General features: G+C 39.1%; 1 protein-coding gene across 19 annotated transcripts in view; it reads right to left on the reverse strand.

The window, feature by feature from the left end:
- Positions 1-16,766, reverse strand: part of PAM (peptidylglycine alpha-amidating monooxygenase) — a 329,113-nt gene that overhangs the window by 244,132 nt on the left and 68,215 nt on the right. Inside the window, exon 1 of one of the 19 annotated variants that reach the window (XM_054688178.1) lies at positions 1,190-1,208. The exons of the other annotated variants lie outside the window; for them this stretch is intronic. The gene's annotated coding sequence lies outside the window, so the exon portion shown is untranslated. Of the gene's footprint in view, positions 1-1,189; positions 1,209-16,766 lie in introns of those variants that run through there. 19 annotated transcript variants of the gene reach the window in all.

The following is a 16,766-nucleotide window of genomic DNA, read 5'->3' on the forward strand; positions in this document are numbered from 1 at the left end:
CCTCTCAGGCCTGTGCATTTCTTCTCATGTTTAAAGGTAAAAGATGCACTTTTCCACACCCCATCCAATACCTAGTCCAAGGGTTCAGAAATCCCGTTCAACTGGACAGTGGTGGAGAGACACAGTGGTGGATGAGGTGGAGGAGCCTGGTGGGCAGGCGCGACAGGGAACCCACATGCTGGCAAAGGTGGCTGCCTGCTAGGGAGTATGTCCTCAGCAATCTGCCCTGCACCCAGTCTCTCCTGACTGTAGTTGCCCTTCTCGGCAACTTTCCCTCTTTCTGAAAATTTTACTTATCGTCATGAGGCCTTCTCAGTCTCCTCTGCTGCCCTTTCCTTGGGTTTAATCTTAGAGCAGTTCTAGAAGCTGCGTAGGTGTCAATGGCACTAGGGCTACAGTCATCTGCAGCTAGTAGCCGGGAGTCATTCCACCCCCTCTAGTGGGTAGTTGAGGTCATTTCCTCATTCTCAATATAAAGTTATAATAAAAGTAGTTTCCTTATAGGGTTGTTATGAGAATAAAAGAAGAAGGTTCCCTGAATATTCACATTATATATTGATATATAATCACAGTACGATGGCTGTTTACAACCTAAACTATATAGAAATTGTTGACTCAGAAATTGTTGACTGACAAAGGAGAAACGGGTTGGGAAAGAAATAGTTGAAGTGAGATAAAATTAAAGTGAATGAGTGTGTGTTCAGGTGTCCTGGGCTCTTCTTAGGTTAAAGACTCCCTTATTTGAACCTCCACAGCATTTTGTTTATGGTACTTATCTTAGCTGGTTGTATAGCAGGAATATAAGGGAACCAAATAAGACATCAAATAATAACAATACAAAACACAACAAAGCAAAAACGGACAATTATAAATCAGAGACATTCTGCAGGGGAGGAGGTGGGAGAGGGATCAGAGGGAGGGAGGGAGGAGGAGCACAGGGGACTGAGGTATGGTGCACAGGTGCATTGGTGAAGGAAACTCTATGGGGACTAGACCTGAGGGGGTGAGGGGAAGCAAATATTGTTTAAAAATGAGCAATGATGTAAAAAATAAAAAGAGAAAATATTTACATCCTGACACTTAGGAGAATGTAGGCTCCTCAGGAAACATGTCTGCTACATAAACTAAAATGCATTTTAAATGACTAAAGTTAAAAATCTTTTTTCTTCCTTCCCACCCTACTCCTTACCTTGAAAAATTCCAAGCTTGAATAGAGGTGGTTATATATTCAGACAAAATAAGAGGCTAATTCAAAGTTTATCTTTAAAGATTTCTGGTAATAGAAGATGAAGCATTTCTATACACTCATAATTATTTTCTGTCTTTTCCATTGGTTCACTTCCAAAACTTGTCATATTTTTCCCTACAACTTGGCAGTAACTAACCTTAAGAAACTAATCTCGCAATTCTTGCCAAAGTCCCAAAGATTGCCTTTTAACCATAAATGAGTTTCCACAGGAACCATAAGTAATGAGTGTATTCCAAGATTCTTCAGAATGTTATTCAATCAAATTCCTTTATTCATTGTTTTAACATTCTGTAAGTAACAGCCTAATTCATTCAGTTTCCCCCATAAGTATTACAAAGCATTTATTTTTTTATCTTGTCAATCATAATTATTTATCCATTCGAACAGGGAAGGGGAAGCTCAAACCAATTTTCCAATATTTAATTACACATAAAATTTATGTTATGAACATCTAGACTATCCATTTGTAAAAGGCATACATTTCTAAATATATTTCCAGGATAATGAAATAATTGCCTTTTTCTTCTTTTTAAAAATATCACCTGCATCAAAACTGAAAGTACCATTTATCATAATCTCCTAATAGTTATAAATATGCACAATTTTTTAAATTAGTATATTATTTGGAAATATTTTAGTGTGGAGTTTAGGAAACAGCTTACTCAAGAATTTTATTTGTAACTAATGTTTGCACTAATGGTTCAAAACACAGGACTCAGATTTGAAATCATCTCTAACAACCTCATTAAAAACAAAAAATGCTCCATCAGCTCAATTTGCTGAGAAACTTAAACTTTTTAAGATGTGGTGATTTCATGTTATGGTTTAAATGTTTTAATCATAAAAAGGGAGTGACAGATTACAAAAACATACTTATTAATGAATATTTCATTACATTCCAAACCAACTGTCATAAAAACTCATATATGTCATACGTAATTTTCTCTAACTCAGGTGATGGTGTGTCCACAAGAGGAATTTACTTATTTACATTGGTTCATGTGATGATCAGAAAATTCCATTGTGACCACCCTCTCCTAGCTGACTGCAGGCAGATGGTGCCGATGTGTTCAACTGAAAGAAGTGTCGATCACTGAGTATCTGCCAATCAAACACTTGGGAAAGAAATGAGCTCCATCTGTGTTTTAATTACTACAGCGAGGCCATCCAGTGTAACTGCCAGAACTGCACATTTTCACAGAGCACAGGAGACGAAGCACGTACTTTCTTTCATAAATGAAAGTCGAAACTGTCTTATACAGTGCTGGCCAAAAAAAGAGCACTGCCAATTAAGAACAAAATCCACTGACAGTATGAATAGCCTCTCAAAAATATTTCTATTTTAGTGCAGCACTGTTGCATTCCTTATTTAAGGAAATCCCACCATACATAAAAGAAGTCTATGTGTAAGACAGTAGAAGTGAGATATGAAAAGTAATATATTACCCCAAATATTTTGGACACCTAAGAGTAATCCAATGAATACTCACTAAAATGAGAGAAAACCTTACAATTGTGTCAACACACAAATTTATCTTACTATATCACATTTTTTGAATTACACATTGTTGCATATAATTTGCTAATAATTATCATTAATATAACAATTTATTTCATTAAAAGAAATAACAGAACTTTCAAAACTTTTCTAGCAAGTGACACCCTGTTCACTTTGTAAGAGTAAGCTGTCTCCTTGTATGATACTATTTAGTGTTTCTGTTTTTTCTTGCTCTCATAAATGAAATTTATCTGGCACTCACCTTGTTTCATCACTTTGTAGACAGAAAATGTGAGTACACATCTACTTAAAGTTGGCACCTCTACCCTAGAGTATTTCAGGTGCTTTCCCTGAATACAGGGAAAGATTAAAGTAAAAACGTTCCCTTTGTCTTTTCACTTTGTATTCTGTTGTCCCAACTGAGTCTTTTCCTTCACCCTCTCACTAGCACCAATAATTGAACAGCAAGGATTACAGAATAAATTTAGAAATTCACACAGATCTCAAAGTTTCAGATATGATTTGAAGTTTAAGAAGAGGTGTAAACATGCACAAATATCTAATGAAAAGATTTCTAAACTCCATACGTCATAACAAAATAAACATCATTACAACATAACCTTTCAACAAGGGCTTCTTACATGTTGAAAGTTGCAGTATAAAGAAGATTCCTTTCCTAATATATCTGACTCTACTAAGTGGTCAACCCCATTAATAACTGAAAGCAAAACAAGGTCTTACATATAATAAGATGTTGGAACAAAGTGCATAGCTGGTGCAAGAGAGAGAGGAAGAAGTACTCTTGTTAGGATTGGGGAAACTTCCAAGGGGAATAACATACCAGAGAGACACCAGTATGCTGCTTCCTTCCATTTAATTCTTTTTTGAGGATGGTGGCCTACAAGATCAAATGTGGCCAAAGGTTGTTCAGGACTAGGTCTGAAATGAACATACCATATTTACTCATGTGAGAGCTGCTGATGACATTTCACAGAACAGTTTTATGTATGTTTCAAGCGGTGAAACATACATAAGAAGGAAGGAAAGAAGGAGAGATGGGTGAGTATTTCAAAGAGGTGGAAAGAAGGCTTAAGATTTAAACAGGCTGAAATGTAATGGAAATGGCTGCTCCTACTGACACTGTGGAAATATGATTCATTTTTATAATTAACTGAAGAATTATGCTCTTCAAAATTATTCATTAAACTATTTTAATTATTAAAGTATTGTGTTTATTTTTATATCAAATAATCAGACAATTTTATACAATTATATGGAAAATACTTTCTTCTGAAATAATCCAGTTCATTTTTACTTATTCAAATTATTCCCCAACCTTAATGATACCTACTTTTTCATATTATTTCTCATTCTCCTAAGTGTCAAGACAGTTACTGGTTTTTTTTTTTAAAGACTCATTTATTTATGCATACTAGAGCTGGGGTACAGGCCAGAGATGTGGGGTGGGGGGGCAGTGAGAGAATTCACTCACCAGAGACAGAGTGGGGAACAGAACAGGCAGACTGAAATACACTGCATATGGGAGGAGTAGGCCAGTCAGGAGAGGTCTGCTGTGCCATGTGGGTTGCTCCCTGGTCGGCCAGGGATGGAACTTGTGCTGCAGAGGCTGTGGATTGCTTCACAGTGTGGTGCTTAACCCCTTGCACCACCAGGGAGGCCCAAGACAGTTACTGTTCACTGCCTTTTCACAGCACTGATAAAGACTGGAGCTTGCTGTTCTAGACTCTGATGCAAAAGAGTTGGTCCTTTGTCTCCTAAAGAAAGAATTCACCAGGCCCTCCCCCATGGTGCAGTGGGTTGAGAGCAGTGCTGTGAAGCTGTCCTCAGCCTCTACAGCCACAGGGTCGATTCCTGGCCAGCCAGGGAGATTACCACATGGTGTAGCAGACCTCTCCTGTCTCGCCTGCTGCAACCCTCAGCAGTGTATTTCAGTCATCTGCCTGTTCTGCTCTCCGCTCTGTGTCTGGTGAATCCTCTCACTCGGAAGGAAGGAAGGAAGGAAGGAAGGAAGGAAGGGAGGGAGGGAGGGAGGGAGGGAGGGAGGGAGGGAGGGAGGAGGGAGGAGGGAGGGAGGGAGGAAGGGAGGAAGGGAGGAAGGAAGGAAGGAGGGAAGGAAGGAGGGAAGGAAGGAGGGAAGGAGGGAAGGAGGGAAGGGGGAGGAGGAGGGAGGGAGGGAGGAGGGAGGGAGGAAGGAAGGAGGAAGGAGGAAGGAAGGAGAGAAGAAAGAAGAGAAAGAAAGAAAGAAGGAAGGGAGGGAGGGAGGAAGGGAGGGAGGAAGAAAGAATTAATTCACCAAAGAGCAGTAGGTGTAATTGGAGGATGATAGGCTTCAATAGAGACTCATGCATGAGCCAACTGGCACCAGAAAGAATTAGCCTGGCTTCCTCAAAGGAGTTAGGAGGAGATATTTAAAGAGTAGGTCCATTTCCCTGATTACAAGTGATGCTGAGTATTTTTTCATATGCCTGTTGACCATTTGCATTTCCTCTTTGGAGAAGTTCCTTTTTAGCTCTTCTGCCCATTTTTTTAAGATTTATTTCTTTATTTCATACAAGAACTGGGGTACAGGTCAGAAGCGTGGGAGGGTGAGAGAATTCACCAGAGCCAGAGCAGGGAGCAGAACAGGCAGACGGACCAAAGACACTGCTGAGAAGAGCAGTGGGCGAGGCAGGAGAGGTCTGCCGTTCCATGTGGGGTTCTCCCTGGCCGGCAGGGAATCAAACCGGCGTTGCAGAGGCTGTGGACAGCTTCTGAGCGCGGCACTCAACCGCTGCACCACTGGAGAGACACTTCTGCCATTTTTTGACTGGATTATTTACTTTGTTTTTGTTGAGTCTCATCAGCTCTTTATAGATTTTTTTGTTGTGTGCAAATATTTTCTCCCAGTCAGTGGGGTGTCTCTTTGTTTTGGTCACTGTCTCTTTTGCTGTACAGAAGCTCTTTAATTTGATATAGTCCTAGCTGTTTATCTTTGACTTCGCTATCACTGCTTTGAGTGATGAGTCTTTAAAGATGTTGCTGAGGTGTATGTCACGTAGTGTTTCGCTATATTTCCTTCTATATATTTTATGGTTTCAGGTCTTCTGTCTAGTTCTACAATGAGATACCATCTTACACCAGTGAGAATGGCACATATTAAAAAAACTAGCTACAACAAATGTTGGTGAGAATGTGGAGGAAAAGGAACCCTCCTGCAATGCTGGTGGGAGTGCAAACTGGTCCAACCACTATGGAAATCTGTGTGGAGATTCCTCAACCTGCTAAAAATGGAGCTTCCATATGATCCAATAATTCCACTCCTAGGCATTTACCCAAAGGACACAGAAACATTGATTCAAAAGGGCACCTGCACCCCTATGTTTATAGCAGCACTATTTATAATAACTAAGCTATGGAAACAACCCAAATGCCCCAAAATAGATGACTGGATCAAGAAGATGTGGTACATATACACAATGGAATATTACTCAGCAATCAAAAAAGATAAACTCATGCCATTTGCAGCAACATGGATGGAGCTGGAAGGGATCATGCTCAGCGAAATAAGCCAGAAAGAAAAAGAAAAATACTGGATGGTCTCACTCATAGCAGGAATTTAGAAGACCTAAATAAGGGACCAGAAAAAAGACTAATTATAATAAAGTAAAAATCAAAATCAACAAGCAACTATAAACCAGACACATAATGGGGGGGTGGGGGAGGGAAGGAGGGATTAGAGTCAAAATAAGGGGAGTGGGAATTGTATGGGGAATATATCCAAGATGAAAATGCATACATTGTGCAAAAACGAAAAATGATGTAAAAAATATAAAATAAAATAAATCAAAAAATAAAAAATAAAGAGTAGTTCAACAAGGCAGGGAGCAGCATTGCTTCCTAGCTTATTCTGGGTTGGGGTATATGTGGATATGCACAGAAGGGTTCCAACTGTGCACATACGCGCTTTCAGCCTTCCCTCTCAAGGCAACTGTGAGATAACCATTAGTCAGGACCTTTCTGGTCTAGCATGGGGTCTTTTGGTCAGCGTGGTGGGTCAAATTGTTTGGACAGGGCTTTCTAGTCAATGATTTAGTCCACCTGTTCAATAGGACTTGGGGGAACCCATCCCACCAGCTCACAATTTCTTTTACCTAGACTGACTCATTGCCTCGCATCAACTTTCAGATTTACTATCGCATTTAGATGTCAATTTAATACCAAACTCCAATAAGCATTGGTATTTCTGAATCATGTGCCTAAGAGAAATACTTGTAAAATGTTTTGAAAACACAAAGCTTTAGAAATAGGTCACCAAACACTAAAATCACTACTAATTTATAATTATTAGAACTTTGATCCTCAATTCAACGTTATCGCATAACTGCAAAGTACAACTAGGTAACTGACCTATTACTGACAATGATACTTCTCAATCCCTAGTATTAATCCTTCTGCTTTTTTAAAGGTTTTGCCAAACTAGAATTTACATCAACAAAAGTCTTTCCCTTGCTCTGACAAATTATGATTATTTTTAATGAGAATGTGTTTTTCACATGACAAGCTATTTATTAGAACAAATTACTGAATTTGGAATAGAACAAAATATACTCTTCCCCCAGTAAGAGCACACAGCTGGAGAGAGTTATAATTCCAACCAATACAACAGTTAAATAAAATCGTGAGGAGGCAGCTATAAGCCACTACAGCAAAGGAGAAATGTTTCAAGAAAAAATAGATTTTTTATAGAGATGGAGAGGGACATTTTAAAATCAAGAGTAAAAAAAGAAGAATTTTAGGGAATGACAAGTGAGTCAAAATAAATTCTTTGACATTTGTAACTGTTATTAACTAAAACCTACCCAATATTCATTGAAAACAATCAAGAACAGCACACAAGGTTATTTAATCTGTTGTACAGATAGTCTGTCCTGCCAGGTGTTCTTAGTCCTCTCTTTGTTACATATCACAATCATTTCAGCAAATCCTCTCCACTCTAACTTAAAAGTATGTTCAGAATCAAATCTCTTATCTCCACTGCTCTGCTGTTGTCTATTACTTTCTCCAAGATTATCAAAATTCCTCCCAACTGGATCTCCCCATTTCCATTCTTGGTTCCTTGTAATCTAGTCACTAATGAGAAGTCAGACTGAGACTTAGATAAGGCAAATCAGACCATGTTACTGTACACACACACACACACATACACACACACACCTGCTCAAGCCTCCCAGTGGTATCTGCTCTTACCAGGACCTAGTGAGCCCTGCAAAACCTGGCCCCCTTCATCTGTCTGACCACATCTCCAGCTATTCTTATCTTCATTCACCCAAGCCCAGAAACAGCACCTCCTTGCTGTTACTCAAACACTTCAGAACACACAGTTTTTAAATACTATATTAATTCAAAAAATAAAATTTCACAACCAAAATTATTTGTAATGCATCATCTAAGTTTCTTCACAAAAATGACTAAAATAATTACATTTAAGTGCCACTGACATGCCAGTCCCAACATTTCTATTTAGAAGCAAATACTCTGTATTACACCTTATATCTTACACCAATGCTCCAAGTTATTGTTAGGTCCATACTTGTGGATAATTCATGTTTCTGTAGCATGCAAATATGAAGTGGAGTTCATTGGATTTCGCTGGAAAATACTAGCAAAAAGCAGTGTTTTCCCCTTCTATTATTTTTTTCTAGGACAACTCATAGAGTGAATTCAGAGGCAGCAAGCTCCCAAATTTGGTGAAATGTGCAATATTGAAGAGACTTAAAAAGTACATGAAAACACTTCAGGAATTTAGGGGATATCTCTCTTCAAGTTAAATATTTGCCAAGACTGAAATCATCAAATTCCCTCAAAGGTTCCTCATTTCTTCTTATCTCCAACAAATTGTCATTTGAGGAATAAAGCAAAGTCATTGATGTAAAATCATCTGTACTTGACCAATTTGCAATCAGTTGCCAAATTCTATAGGTTCTAGTAATGGATGGTTTCAAGCATCATTTTCTTTCACTTTCACAGTTAGCAAGTCCTTAATCTCAACTGCATGACTGCATTAGGTATTCAGCTAGTCTTCTAGTCTCAGTTGCTCCATGACCACATCAATTATTCATTGATGCACTATTATCAATTATCTGTCTATCTAGCTATTCTCTCAGTTACATGACTAAAGTAAACCTCAACTGGCTGTGTTTCTGCTTAAAGAATTTCAATGGCTCCAATTTTTCCACTGAATTACATATAGATTCCTCAGCCTAGGTTTTAGGCCTCTCTCTAAATATGCCCCACCACGGCCACCCAGTTTTATCTCATTCTAGTTAATTTCAGTCGTGGAAGCAGCAGCCCACTTATTTCCCAAAAGATCTGAAGTCTTTCTCTTCAAATCCCTAGAACAGCTGTGGTACTAATAAAATTATTCACTTGTCCACTGAACAAACAGCTATCACCTAATATGTGCTGAACATTTTTCTATAGCTGATACATAGCAGTGAATAAGACAAAGATTCCTGCCCTCTTGGAGTTTATGTTCTGGGAGGGAAAGACAGGGAAAGGTCAATATGAAAAATATATGTCATGCTTGATATTGATAGACCTAAGAAGGGAAAAAAAAGAGAAAGGGAGTAAGAGTGCAGTTGGGCAAGGTGAGTTCATAATTTAAATTGGAGAAGAAGGTCTGGGCCCAACAGATATCTGTGAGAAAAAGCATTCCAGATGAGGCAAAAACAAATGTAAAGACCAATAGTGGGAAACATGTCGGACATGTGATAGGGATCATGTACAAATAAGGCCCATGGAACAAAAGGAACCAGTCTTTTCAGTACTTGACTTTTACTCTTCATAAGATGAGAAGCCACTCATGGATTTTGAGGAAAGGCATGGTCTGACATATGTTTTTAAAGAACCACTATGGCTACTAAATTGAGATACACCAGACAATCAAAGGGCTATTTCAAGAAACTAAGCAAGAGGGCCTCCCCTGTTGGCGCAGGCGGTTGAGCACAGTGCTGTAAAGCTGTCCGCAGCCTCTGCAGCATCGGTTCAATCCCAGCCGGCCGGTGAGGGTCCCACATGGCACAGCAGACCTCTCCTGTCACGCATGCTGCTCCCCTCAGCAGTGTATTTCATCAGTCTGCCTGTTCTGTTCCCCACTCTGTCTCTGGTGAATCCTCTCACCCTCCTGCGCATCTGGCCTGTACCCTGGTTCTTGTATAAATAAATATATAAATCTTAAAAAAAAAAAGAGTAGTATCTTAAAAAAAAAAAAAACCTGAGCAAAAACACAGTTGGCTTGGACCTGAGTGACAGTGGTAACATGGTGAAAAGTAGTCAAATTCTGGCTACCCTTTGAAAGCAGTACTAACATGATATGAAATATGAGAGGAAAAGAAGAAGAAAAGATGACTCCAAGATTTTTGACCTGAGCAAACAAAACAGTGCTGTCCACCATACCTATAATTTTTAATTTTCAGATAGTCACATTTAAAAAAATGAAAGATAAAATATAACTTATTTAATCCCAAAACCAAAATATGATTTCAACAGGTAATTAATACAAAAAATTTTAATAAAATATTTAATATTTTTAACAAACTCTTTGAAACCTGGGGTGTATTTTATATTTACGGCACATGTGGTCCAGCTGTATTTAGCTGTTCAACAGCTAATATACTTAATGGCTAGGGTGCTAGGATAGTAAAGAACTAGGATGAGGAACTGTTTCAGCTTCTTTCTTTTTGTCAAATTAAAAGTATAATAGCAAGTCATGGGAGGCAATTCAACATTCACCAATAAAGATAGTTAACAAACTATGTTACAACCAAGCAATAAAAGCTAGGTCTTCAAATTAGGAGTATACAATGCAAGTTCATAGTGATTTGGAAGTGGGAGGTTGTGTGTGTGTGTGTGTGTGTGTGTGTGTGTGTGTGTGTGTGTGTGTGTGTGTGTGTGTGTGCGGGGGGGGGGTGTGGTGATCAGAGAACGATAACAGTATATACAAAATGCTCTAATGAGTGGAGATGAGAAATAAACACACCTATCTACACGAACCTGGAGAGATATATACCAAAATGTTAACTGTAATTACTTCTGGAATAACTCAGATAGTAGACTATAGGAAGGGAAGGTTTGGCAGTATGCAGATAATTAGGATTTTGGGAAATTATTATGCTCAGGATGCAGATGAGACATGCTAAGCAAAACATGTTCTCTAAAGATCAAGAGAGGGGCCTCCCCAGGGGCTCAGTGGTTGAGTGCTGGGTTGCGAAGCTGCCTGCAGCCTCTGCAGCACCGGTTCGATCCCTGGCCACCAGGTGAGGGTCCCACATGGTGCGCAGACCTCTCTTGCCACCCACTGCCCCCCTCAGCAGTGTACTTCGTCAGTCTGCCTGCTCTGCTCTCCACCCTGACTCTGGTGAATTCTCTCGCCCTTCCACGCTTCTGACTGTACCCAGTGCTTGTGTAAATAAATAAATAAATAAATCTTTAAAAAAAATCAATTGAGGTTCAGATCAGCACAAATTTAGAAACTGTCAGCACACAAATGTAATTTAAAGTTAAGAGACTGCATGAGACACTAAGAGTAAGTGTCAAATAGAGAAAGACTCACGATCAACGGCTACATCCTAAGACAGTCCAATTTTTAAAATCAGGAAGATGATGAAGAACCAGCAAACAAGCCTGGGAAGTTCTGCAAGTTAATGGAAACCAGAGGAATGTGGTGCTTGTAAACAGAGATGACTGCGTGTTTTGAATGTTACTGCAATTAAGCTGGAGGACTGAGAAATAAGCACGTTATTGACCTGAAAGTCATTCATGATCCTGACAGGAGCAGTTTCAATGGAGAGGTGGGTTCTGAAAGAGCAGGTTCTGAAAGAAGTGGGTCAAGAGATACAAAAAGAAATGAACTGCAGAAAACATGCATAGACCATATCTGAGCAGTTTTGCTAACAAGGGGAACAAGAAATAGAGGCTCCTGTATCAGTGTCATTTCAGGACCTCATATCCCTTGTATTCTCCTTATTATTTCTCCTATGATAATGTCATTTCCTTGAAGCAGAGAATGCTTAAGTTCTTTAAGCCCGATATTGCTTTCTTGGTAAAAAATTTTAAACGTGTGTCTAGTAGTACTATAATAATTTTACATAGGGTGGCAGACCAACTACTGAAGTAAACTACTGGATTAAAATGAGAGTTAATTAATGACTTCAATTATCAAAAGGCGCAAACCTCCACTCAGTATATACCTTGAAAACTAACTGCAATCTGACAAATTACAGGCTGTCAAGAATTCTACTTATAAATTTCTGGATAACTCAGTGAAGCGCCTCAACAAGAATGATCCTTTTCTTTTTGCCAAACCCCAAGTTTCACAAACCACTAAACATTTCTGGCATAACCACAAAAATAAAAAAATCCCAGATATTGATACTTCAGGCAGATAACCAGTGAGATATCTGCTGCTGTGACATGAAAGACCGTAAATTGTAAAACAAATCAATACAGGAGATTGTCACAATGAAGAATAGAATGACAAAAAAATCAATTATTCTTCAAACTTCAGCATTTTACAAAGTCTGGAGAAATTTCAAGCTATTGTCTCTGCATAATCAATCTTTTAACAATGGTTCAACCTAATTGGAAAAGGCTCGTAGAGCTAACACGTTAGGAGGTATTTTGAGATAACTATCAAGTCTAAGATATGTTGACACTTGGCATAAAAAGTCTTCCCCCTTTAAGTTCCACTTAGAAAATATAAGTTGTTTCTGAATAAAGGGGCATCATTTTAGAAGTTTAGCAGTTGAGACTGAGAGATGATGGCCAGAGAATGAGCAGGCAGAATAGTTGCAGTTATGTCAAGGAAATGTAAGGTTTGGGAGTTTTTAACTTGGAGTATAGCTAGTTGAAAAAGATAAACTGGTAAGTTACCTATATAGACATTGTGAAGTGCAAATATGGCAATCTATTTTGTGCATCATAAAATGCCTGATAAAACACTCAAAATAATTCCACTGTGCTACTTCTTTACTTCATCTTATTAACAACACTCAATTACCCAAGACAATCTAGGTGCTCCATTTCACTTCCCTTTTTCTTAGTTTACAAATTCTGTCTTCAATTTCTTTTCTCTATAACCAACCATATCTCTTCTCTCTGCTCACTATTTCCTTTATTTTACCTGCCTTCTACCCATCAGAAGGAAATACAGATTACTATTCAATCAAGGGTCTGCAGTGGAAGAAAATGAGTAGAATGATGATCTACAGTCAGAATGGGTTCCATGAATGGGAGCTGGATTGCTTAAAATAAATCTTACAGGGAGCCTAAATGAAGAAAAGACAAAGAAAGAAAGAAAGAGAGAGAGAGAGAGAGAGAGAGAGGAGGGAGGGAGGGAGGGAGGGAGGAGGAGGGGGAGGAGAGGGAGAGAGAGAGAGAGAGAGAGAGAGAGAGAGAGAGAGAGAGAGAGAGAGAGAGAGAGAGAGAAAGAAAGAAAGAAAGAAAGAAAGAAAGAAAGAAAGAAAGAAAGAAAGAAAGAAAGAAAGAAAGAAAGAAAGAAAGAAAGAGAGAGAGAGAAAGAAAGAGAGAGAGAAAGAAAGAAAGGCTAGGGTAGCAACCATACATAGTAAAGTGACTGTCTGTGAGTGTGTGCACACTGCATATGAGAGAAAAGATATTCCAAGGTAGAATAAATACAAGCATTTTAAAGTTAGACAAATGGTTGCAGTAGATCTGCCATCAAATAAATACATCAATTCACTGAGAATTTTAGGAAATTTTTACTCTTTAGTCCATGCAAATAATACAAGTTTATCGAATCCCAACTGGCATTTGCACTTTACAAAAATCACCATGAAAATAAAACAATTATAGCTATTAAGTGGTAACTTATTCTTCATACATAGGCCTGCACTAAACTCCTTGAAATCCAAGGTCATGTCCTTTGATTTTGCATTGTTCTCTGTGCATTTTCATGCACATGAAGGTATTCAAAAATAATGACTGCAATTACATTTTGATTGAAGAGGACAGGACTGACCTTTGTCAATATGGAAAGCAATGCTGCTTGACTCTTGATGAACTCTTATGTCCCAACTGGGAAGTTGATTCCTCCATCACTTTTTTTTCCTGAGTCTCTGGACAATTTTAAAGCTGAGAGTATGGTATGAATTTGTTATTGGAAAGTGTGAATTTAGAAAATCTTTGGGTTGGTGAGCTCATTAGCTTACCAATAAATACTGAAGGTTTGTTGGTAAGTCTCCAATCACCTCCCCTCCCTGCACCTTGGCATGGAGAAGTGGAGGTGGGAACAGCTCATTTTCAAGCAAGGCTCTGGCTAAAACCAGGAACCCACCTCTTGTAACCAACACAGGTCACCCTGTTGTAGTCATTTGTGACAGACGTAAGCAGCAGGTTTGGGGCACAGCTCTCTCTAAGCTTTCCCACCTCTCACTATTCCTACACTGCAGTGGTCACAGTAAGTCTCCTGCAAAAGATGGCAAGCATTTGTTCCCATGCTATCATGCCCTTTAAGGTACTGCTATTTGATCTTTCTTCTTTGAGCAGTTCACAGATTTTGCTTGCTGAAAGAGTAACATTTATTTCCACTAATCCTCACCCCAAAGCTAACAATCATAGGGCTGATGAAGGAAAAAAAAGTTCCAATTATAGAATCTCACTTCCACAGCAGTAACAGGACACAACACAAATTTAAATAACTAGATTTTTCCATAAATTATTTCAATAACTGCTTTACTTTCGATGAGTTTTACCCATTTTAAAGATGGACGTTAAATCAAAGCCACGATAAATTGAAAAAAAAAAAAAAAAGAACAACAACAACACCCAAACACAAGATCAGTGAGGAAAATGAGTAGAGTTTGTGATGATTCTCTGATCTTCAAAATCTTTGGCGCAAGAAAGACAGGATAGCTTCCTAATTCCATCAACTACTAGCTGATTGCCTGCCATGACTGGGAAAATCTCCCTAGACATAAAACTCTGAGCGACTTTGCAAAAACAGTCCATCAATGAGAAATCACAACAATCTCTGAAGTTTTTTGGTTTTAAGTCTCCTTCCATCTTATTCACCACCCACTGACAGAATAGGACTCAGAACCTCAAAAAACTCTCATCTCCATTTGTTCCTTTATCTCTGATTTCTTTCAAAGATAAACTTCTAAGATAATTTTTAACAAAGTTAAAGGATCAGTAAAGGAACTGAGCCAGTTCAAAATGACTTAAAGATTAAATAGCCTCTTTTAACACAGAAAAGGCAACTGCTCAAAGAAGCATTTTTTTTTAAGGAAATAGATTTAATCTCTACTCACTCTAATGTACCACAGTTGGGGAAATTCAGTATTAAAGTGAATATTCTATAGTATACACTTTTTTAAAATATTTAAAGGTGTTTGGGTTTTTTTTTTCTATCCGTAATTGAAATAGTACATACTGTTGTGCCCACGTCGACCAGTGCAGCCCCAAGGACACAGACAACCGATGCAAGGGCACAAAGGAGTTTAATACGGGCTCGAGACCGGGCCCTCGACACGCACCGATGCAACGGCAGAGGTCGAGAGCCCCGAACAGAGGAAGCTGGGACATCTTATAGGGTCGCGAGTGGCGGGAACTTTGAAAGAAGTTGGCAATTATTCATTGGCTACTACAAAGGCACTTTGGGCGCGCGCGGTTACAGTTTCAAACTGATTGGACGGTTAGAGATGCTGTCCCATTTATGGACAGGACTGCCCTCATTGGTGGCTGGGGTGGTCTGCTTTTTCGTCACCAAGTGGAGTGAGGGTTGTGACTGCTGAAACTATCTCCGGAATGCGGCAGGACAAGGACTAACATATCAAGGTGGAGGATATACAAAATGGCGAAACCTCAGCTAAGCTTGGTTCCACACATACCAATGATAGATAAACATTGGGACTGCCTTTTCCCCCTAACAAAGTGAGTTTAATATGTGCATAAGGAAACTCAACTAAATATTTTTATTTATAGATATTTTATATAGATACTCAACTAGTTTGTTCTTTATAATATTATGTAACTGGTTGATTTTAATTTTCAACTTCATTGTTATATAATATCACTCCTTTAATGATGATATTGCTTAACAAATAAATCCCATGAGCATAAAATCAGATCTTGCTTTTATATAGGATGCAAAGATTGTTGTAGTCCTCTAGTACCAAAAAGAATCAATGTCAAAATAATTACTTCTTACAAAAAAATGTACCTTCCTCCAGAAAATGATTCCAAAAATTAAAAGGAAGATGTTCAGGAAAAATGTTGGTTTTCCTTCCACCTCCCCTACTTGAGAGAACCACAGCAAAATGTAATTTTAAGGCCTCTATCCAAAATTAACATGCTAGTTTCTCCTCTGCTTCTTTCACCACTTGTGTTTAAAAAGAAGTTTAAAACTACTACTGATACAGTTAACAAGTTTGTCTTTCCCCCATTTCTTGCAATTCCCCTTATCTAGCATTAACAGGATTGATGACTTGTCTTTCCCATTTGTTGCAGCTTCCCCTCCCCTTGGGAAGAAAAAAAAAAGCTGGCGCCCACCGGTTTCCCTGTAGACCCTTCCCCCTTGCCCTAAGGAAAACAAGTTGGCGATCACCCGTCTCTGTGCCTTGACACCTTCCCCTTCCCTTAAGATGAATGAGCTGACACCCATCCATCTCCCTGTTGAGCTGGCGCCCACTTGTCTCTGTGCGGACCCCTTCCCCCTCCCCTTCGCGGATGCCTACCCATCTCCCCCTGTATAAATACCCCTGCCCACTGCCAAAGAGGAGGACGGTGGTTTTTCGGACATGAGTCTGCCGCCCTCCTCATTTGTCGACAAATAAAACCGCTTTCCTTTTCCTCAAACTTAGTTTCCTTTTATTGGCTGAGGGAAACTGAGGCCGGCGTTCGGTAACAATTTTGGCGAGCCAGCCAGGAGGTGGATGCCACTTCGGCTCTCCCAACCCCAACTCTGACTTCCAACTGACGGAGCTGTTGCCCACTGCAGCG

The sequence above is a fragment of the Talpa occidentalis genome, unplaced genomic scaffold, assembly GCF_014898055.3.
Source record: "Talpa occidentalis isolate TD23 unplaced genomic scaffold, MPIMG_talOcc4v2.1 talOcc4.6, whole genome shotgun sequence".
In the NCBI taxonomy this organism is placed as follows: Eukaryota; Metazoa; Chordata; class Mammalia; order Eulipotyphla; family Talpidae; genus Talpa; species Talpa occidentalis.